This window comes from Arachis ipaensis, chromosome B09 (genome assembly GCF_000816755.2).
Source record: "Arachis ipaensis cultivar K30076 chromosome B09, Araip1.1, whole genome shotgun sequence".
Lineage (NCBI taxonomy): Eukaryota > Viridiplantae > Streptophyta > Magnoliopsida > Fabales > Fabaceae > Arachis > Arachis ipaensis.
The window spans coordinates 35,850,191-35,857,414 of NC_029793.2; the positions used below are offsets into that span (position 1 = coordinate 35,850,191).

The 7,224-nt window shown below is 34.9% G+C and overlaps 2 long non-coding RNA genes across 2 annotated transcripts; both read left to right on the forward strand.

Annotated features, from left to right (window-relative positions):
• LOC110267272 lies at positions 2,025-2,417 on the forward strand. The gene is made up of 2 exons (XR_002354699.1): positions 2,025-2,076; positions 2,303-2,417. It is a non-coding gene; the product is annotated as an uncharacterized LOC110267272 (long non-coding RNA).
• Positions 4,357-5,301, forward strand: LOC110266669. Its single transcript, XR_002354144.1, has 2 exons — positions 4,357-4,740; positions 4,820-5,301. It is a non-coding gene; the product is annotated as an uncharacterized LOC110266669 (long non-coding RNA).

Below are 7,224 nucleotides of genomic sequence, written 5' to 3' on the forward strand. Positions count from 1 at the left end.
AATTCACAGCAAATGATCTATCGAGTCGTGTATTATTAGCAAGATACATTAGCGCTCCAATGGCACTAAGATATGGTACTTCAGGACTAAGGATATCTTCATTTTCTTCTTTAGGACGGAATTGATCATTTTCCACATCCAAAGATCTTACGACCATTGGAGTACTCAAGGGATGTGACTTATCCATATAAAATCTTTTCAAGATATTCTCTGTGTATGTTGTTTGATGAATAAAGATCCCATTTTTTATATGCTCGATCTGCATGCTGAGACAAAATTTAGTCCTTCCAAGATCTTTCATCTCAAACTCTTCTTTTAGAGTTTTTATAATTGTTGGAATCTCTTCAGGAGTTCCAATGATATTTAAATCATCAACGTACAGCAATTATAATGAATCCGGATGCAGATTTCTTTATAAAAACACATGGACAGATATCATCATTCTTGAATCCATTTTTGGCCAGATACTCAGTAAGACGATTATACCACATTTGTCCGGATTGCTTCAGACCATATAAAGATCTTTACAATTTGACTGAGTATAACCCTTGCGAATATTCATTAGATGGTTTAGATATCTTTAGCCCTTCAGGGACTTTTATATAGATATCCCGATCTAATGAGCCGTATAAATAAGCTGTTACTATATCTATTAAATGCAAATGCAGTTTATGATATGCAGATAAACTGACCAAATAACACAATGTTATTGCATCCACTACTGGGAAATACATTTCTTCATAATCTATATCGGGCCTTTGTGAAAAACCTTGTGCCACAAGTCGGGCTTTGTAGCGCACGACTTCATTTTTCTCATTTCGTTTTCTTACAAATACCCATCTGTATCCAACAGGTTTTACATCTTCAGGTGTACGGACTACAGGTCCAAAGACTTCACGTTTTTCAAGTGAGTCTGATTCCGCCTTCATGGCTTCTTCCCATTTTGGCCAATCATTTCTTTGTCAACATTCTTCAACTGATCTTGGCTCAAGATCCTTACTTTCATGCATGATATTTAATGCCACATTATATGCAAATATTTCATTGACAATTGTCTTATTTCGGTCCCATTTCGCTCCTATAAAGACATAATTTATCGAGATCTCGTCATTTTCACAATTTTCAGGTACCTGAACGTCTTCTGGCGTTAAAACTATATCAGAATTTTGGACAACTGCAGGTGTCTTTACTATGTCTTTTTCAACAGAAAAAGTATTTACCTCTTTTCTCTTTCGAGAATTTTTATCTTTGGAACCAATAGGCCTGCCACGCTTCTGACATGAATTTGCTTCAGTGGCTACTTGTCCTACTGGGACATCAACTCGAATTGGGGTATTTTCCGCTGGTATATAAGATTTGGTTATCCTCTTTGTATCGAAAAATGCATCAGGCAATTCATTTGCTATTCTTTGCAAATGTCACTACAAGAAAAATACCCATTTAGCCACACTTTTTTTAAGCTACATTTGAAAAGCGTAGCCTATTCATAGAATAGGCTACGCTTTTCTCCGTGTTGCCTTTTTATAAGAGAAAAGGATACACAATTGTGGCATCATTTAAAAAGTGTAGCCTTAGGTATTATAGAAATCACTTATAAAGTGTAGCCGTATGTTAATATCTATGGGTTCACTTTTCATATTAAAGAGAACGCTTTTGGAGGGTAATTTATTTGTTAAGTTTTAGATACACTTCAAAAATGATGCCTAATGTATCTAGAGCAAAAAAAAATGGACACTTAGTGAATTTTTTTCCTCTTTTTCCTGAAAGCACACTCAGCTCACACACTTAGTGAAAGTTTTTTCGTTTCCCTCCAAAGCTCCCTCATCCCCTCCAGAGAACTGACCATCGCGAAGATGGAAAACCTCTCACTATCGTCATTGCCCATCGTCGCCCCCCACTCACCACTCACCCCACTCACCACATTGCTGCACACTCACCACTCACCGCCACACACCATCGCTGCGCACTGACCGTCGCTCATCTTTGCCCTCCTGTACTAATCGTCGTCACGCCGCCCTCACCATCGTCGATCTCTGTGCTTCTCATCGTCGTCTCTGTACTGACGTCGTCGATTAGGTATGTATTAATTTCCATTTGGTTCTGAAATTTTAGGGGTTTAGGGTTCTGATTTTAGAAAGTGGTTTTCGGTTGGTAATCACAAACACAGCAACTATGCTCTTATTTATTTCTTGTATTTCAATTAGAATGTTGAAATTTGAGAGTAAACCAAGTTGATGCATGAGACAGATACGCCATTGTTGTGATAATTTTGGAGATAATAGTGTGTTGAGTTCTTTTTCAGAAGGGAGCTCGAAGAATTAGGTGTGACACTTCCAAAGGATGCATTCGAACTGATTTTTGTTTTCCTCCAAGAGTGGTAAGTGGTGTCTGCTCTCTGCTGCATCACTTTAGTTTTGTCTCAGTATTGATTCTGTTTTTTTTTTTTAAATTGGTATGTTTATAAGCATGATCAGGATGATTAAGATAATTAAACTTTTTGTTCCACTTGGTTTCCTTAGATTTTTTGCTCTGGCATTGTAAATCATTGTAAATCTCCTTATCTCCTTGTCTCAGATTTAGTTCCTCCAAGGTGCTTTTTAGTCTCTAGTACTGTGAACTATATTCAGAAATTGATATGCATATATGAAGATTTTCCTAATTTCCTTGTAATATTTTGACTCTATGCTATGATTTGAACAAAGCCTTTACTTTTTAGTAACATAACTACTTCAGACATTGTTGGCCTCATTGATGCTGATGCTTGAGTGCACATCAATGCAATTTCCATTATTTTCTTTACTTTCCATGTTTCATATTCATTAGGTTCTATGCTTTTGTCCACTAACTCCATGTGCATTCCTTGCTCATGCAGTTTCCATGCCTGTTAAATTTGAAAATGCAAACATGAGCCAAAATGTTTTGAAGGAATACAAGGTTTAAATAAGTTAAATTTTTCATGAACCAAATCCAATTTATATTAGCAAAATCTTATTTAAATTAGGGAAAAATATATGGGAAATCCACAGCAGAGGGTGCTATTGGCCATTTGGCATCTCGCAAAAGCTCTGACCTATCTGAACTCTTACCTCTCTTCCCTTTTCATTCCCACAGCACATGGTTCTCATACTTGATAAGCCTTCAAGGTCCAACTTCAGACAAAAGAATACACATTGGTCTAGCTTGAATTGTATCAAAGGATTTGTCAGTGCAGGTGCCTCTCTAATTCTGATTTGGGTATCCTTCTTTACTTTGACAACTTCTAATCTTATGGTTGTTGAGAATGAATTGTGGTCTTAATATTGGTTAGGATTTTTCTTTTTATAATTATGGTATGAATGATATAGAAATAAAATTTCCATTTTGTGAAATTACTAAAACATGGTAAACAATTTCAAAACTAATGGAAATTTGTGTGAGGGAAGGATCACAATTTTAAAGAAAATATACAAAACTATAAAACAAACTTAAATACAAGTTTTTTCCAACAAAAACCGGGTAAATTGAATCCACTTGTTCAATGCCTTTTATGAACTTCATCTATCTTGTTCTGCTGTTCGGAGCACTTGATTTGCCAATGATGAAAATGACTTTGCTGTGTCTTGCATTTCTGTAGTTTTAACATTCATACCCTGCCAAATCATAAGAGTGAAATGTGAAAAATAAAGAACATGCTTCTCTTTTTGTGTTATGCTTTTCTTTGTGTTAAACCAAAATACTTTACTTGTAGTTTGTTCAAGTTCTCACGCAGCTTGCTTTCTGACAATTTACAGCACTTGTTTCCTGTATTAATCAGATTTTTCCTTGAATCATTTTTATATTTCTTGTTGTGTTATTTTTTTTCTGTGTATCGAAAATGTGGGGAACATGAAAGGGGCACTTCTTTACTTTATCAATTTTAGGGGCAACGACATGCGCACCAACTTTGTGATTCATCTCCGCAAAGCTCTGAACAACGAACAACAAGTCAAAGTGGTCATAGATGAGGATCTCCCGGTTCTTTATAACATTGATCCATCAGACGTGAGGCACTAGCGTGGAAGTTTCAAGCAAGCATTCGAAATGTACATGCAGAAATTTGGCCCTCATATGGTTCAAAATTGGAAGTGTGCTTTCACTGAAGCAGCAGATTAGATTGACTGGGACTCTAAGTCCGCTGGGTGAGACCTTATTAGTTATCTAAACAAAAAATAAAATACAAAAATTATCATTTTGATTAAAAATAAGTCAGTCGGTTTAATACGGTAGTTGAGTTGTGTGTGAAACTCTTATTCTCTCTAATTTAGATTTCTTTCAGCAAAAGAATAAGTATATCTAGTATGCTTTTTAATTCTGGTTTATTTTCATATTATGCTAGGGGTGATGCTGATCTTATTAAGCATATAGTCAAATATGTTCTGCAGATAAAGAATTGCCCGTAGCGAATCCAAGGCTTGAGGCGAGGAATCTTGTGACTTGACTTAATTTGCTAAATTATACTTATTTCATGAATTCACAAATCATAACATAACATTGTGTCTCTGTCTGTCTCCCTCATGAATTCACAGACAGTAGAGATAGGGCAAGGAACAGAGGAATAGCCAAAGCAACAGGGAGCAAAAATAGGAGCGTTCTTCAAGTTTTTGGCTCTTTATCAACCATAGCACCAAGAGAAAGAGAATGATGGCCAAGGAGCAAGCTGACTGAAGCTTAAGAGGGAGCTGCGTTCCACTCACCCAACTGTTCTTCGAGTTTCTTTGCTAGGTGAGGACAGCGACTTCATCTTCCTTCTTTTCTCCTCTAATTCAAAATTCTGATAATTCTCTTGCTCCATTTTTTTCAGTTTATTCAATTTCTGTTAACACAACTACCACCCCAAGCAAAGAGAGGTGAGTGATTTTCTCTCCTCTGTGTTTAATTTGGTCGAATGGCCTTGTGAAACGTAACCAAAATTCTGGTTCTTGGAACGGTTAAGGTTTGGGCTCAAGAGAAAAACAAGGACAAGTCTTGTGTATTTGATCAACAAAGAGGTAAGGGTTAGAATAGTTAGATATTGATTTTAGCTGTATTTGGTGATTAAATGGCAGAAACCTTTCCATTGAGTATGCTTATTCTCAAATAAGTTAGGCTACATAATGTATTTATTGACCAGTCAGCTGCTTGATTCTTGGATCGGTATGTGAATGATTGTTGCTTTCTTAATCAGCACAGTTTACTTTGTAGTGGTAAATGGTAATGTTCTAATAAACAAAAATCAAGTACTAATGGGGACTATTATTCATTTGTCTAGAGTAGTTTACTGATTTCATGTTAATTATTTTTGTTGCATGTGGATTATATATGCTGCAGTATTTTCGTGGCTCATGGCAATTTGTCAACTATTGTAATAACCAATTAGATTGGAAGATGGCGCATCATTAGAATTCCTAGGTTTAAATAAAGGAAGGCATTTAGTTACACAATGAGAAATTACATACTAAATGTGGTATCCCTTGATGATCTGTTTTAGTCATTTCAGGATACTTTCTTGAGCTAATTCATTCTAAATGTGGTGGTTAGAGTAGAATTTTTAACATGGTATTTTTAAATTTAATATTCTAACTTAAAAAAACTGCTCTGTCTCATTAGTGCTTCTGATCACTCTTGCTGGTTTCATTAGTGAATTTAGTTTATTATGCATATTATTTTTTATTATAAGGCATATTATTAGTGCTTCTGATCACTCTTGCTTATTTAATTTTTATTAGTGCTTCTGATAATTTTTTATTCCAAATTGATGATTCTATTGTTGATTTTATTAGAGGAAACATGAATTTAGAGGAAGCTGCATAAATTCCCAGAAGAACTACAAGGTCTTTAGCTTCATCTTTTGCACAAATTTCTGCTTCATCTTTAGTTAAGTTTGATTTTCCAAGATTCATTTTCTCACATTAAGCATTTTTATTAATCATCTGTGTTTGAAGTTGTTCTGCAGAGAATTATATCTCCGATAAGCTTCTTATGTAACTTTTGTTTGTGTAGATTCAAGCTGCATTTCAAACGGACGAAATCAGGAGCTACTTCCACGATAAATGAAGAACATAGGGATAAATGAGCGGGTAATCAGAGAGTGACTCCTGAAGTGACAAGGGATGTTTATTTACTAGTTAGAATGATGGCTGCTAATTTGTATTATTCCTAGATAGAATATCTTATGTTTAAAGTAATTTATTTTTAGAGAAATAAATTTTATTTAGAGAAATAATTTGTATTATTCCCAAATAGAAGATTTTATGGCTGCTAATTTATTATGGCAACCTAAATCTTGTTTAAGGATAATTTTTATTATTTAAAGAATATTACATAGTATTATTATGTATTTATTTTTATTTTATAATATTTCACTAATTTAATTAAAAATATTGGATTATATATATAATTATATTATTAAATATTAGGTTTTAGAAAAAAAATTATATATATAGAAAATAAAAAAAAAACAATAAGGGACCTAAGGCTACACTTATATACAGTAGTTATGGTATACAAAAAAAAAGTGGGACCTATGGCTACACTTATAAACGGTAGCCATGGTATACAATGTAGCTACACTTTACAGATGATGCAGTAGCGCTGAAAAGTGTAGCCTATTCTAGTAAAAATGGAAGCTGAAAAGCGTAGCCTTTGGTCCTGGACAGTATCACTTGAAAAGCGTACCCTATTCCCAAATGCCAAAAGCGTAGCCCTTGGTGCAGAAAAGCGTAGCCTTTGAGAATAGGCAACGGCCGAATAGGAATCACCCTAAAAAGCGTAGCCGTAGCCTAAGGCATCATTTTTTGTCACTTTTGGCTACACTTTTCAAATGTACTTGAATGGGTGTTTTTCTTGTAGTGTGTATAATCTTTTGAACTTCTAGATCACATTGCCCTGATCGAGGATCTAAATGCATCAAGAATGATGCATTCCAATTAAGTTCCTTTTTAGAAAGCTTATTCTCTCCCCCCTAATGTTGGAAACTTTGATTCATCAAAATGACAATCCGCCAACTTGGCTTTAAATACATCTCCAGTTTGTATCTCAAGATACCTCTCTATAGAGGTAGAATCATATCCAACATATATCCCCAATTTTCTTTGGAATCCCATTTTGGTGTGACTAGGTAGTGTAATAGGAACATATATCGCATACCCAAATATTCTTAAATGGAAAATATTTGGCTGCTGGCCAAAAGCTAATTGCATAGGAGAGAACTGATGGTAACTCGTTGGC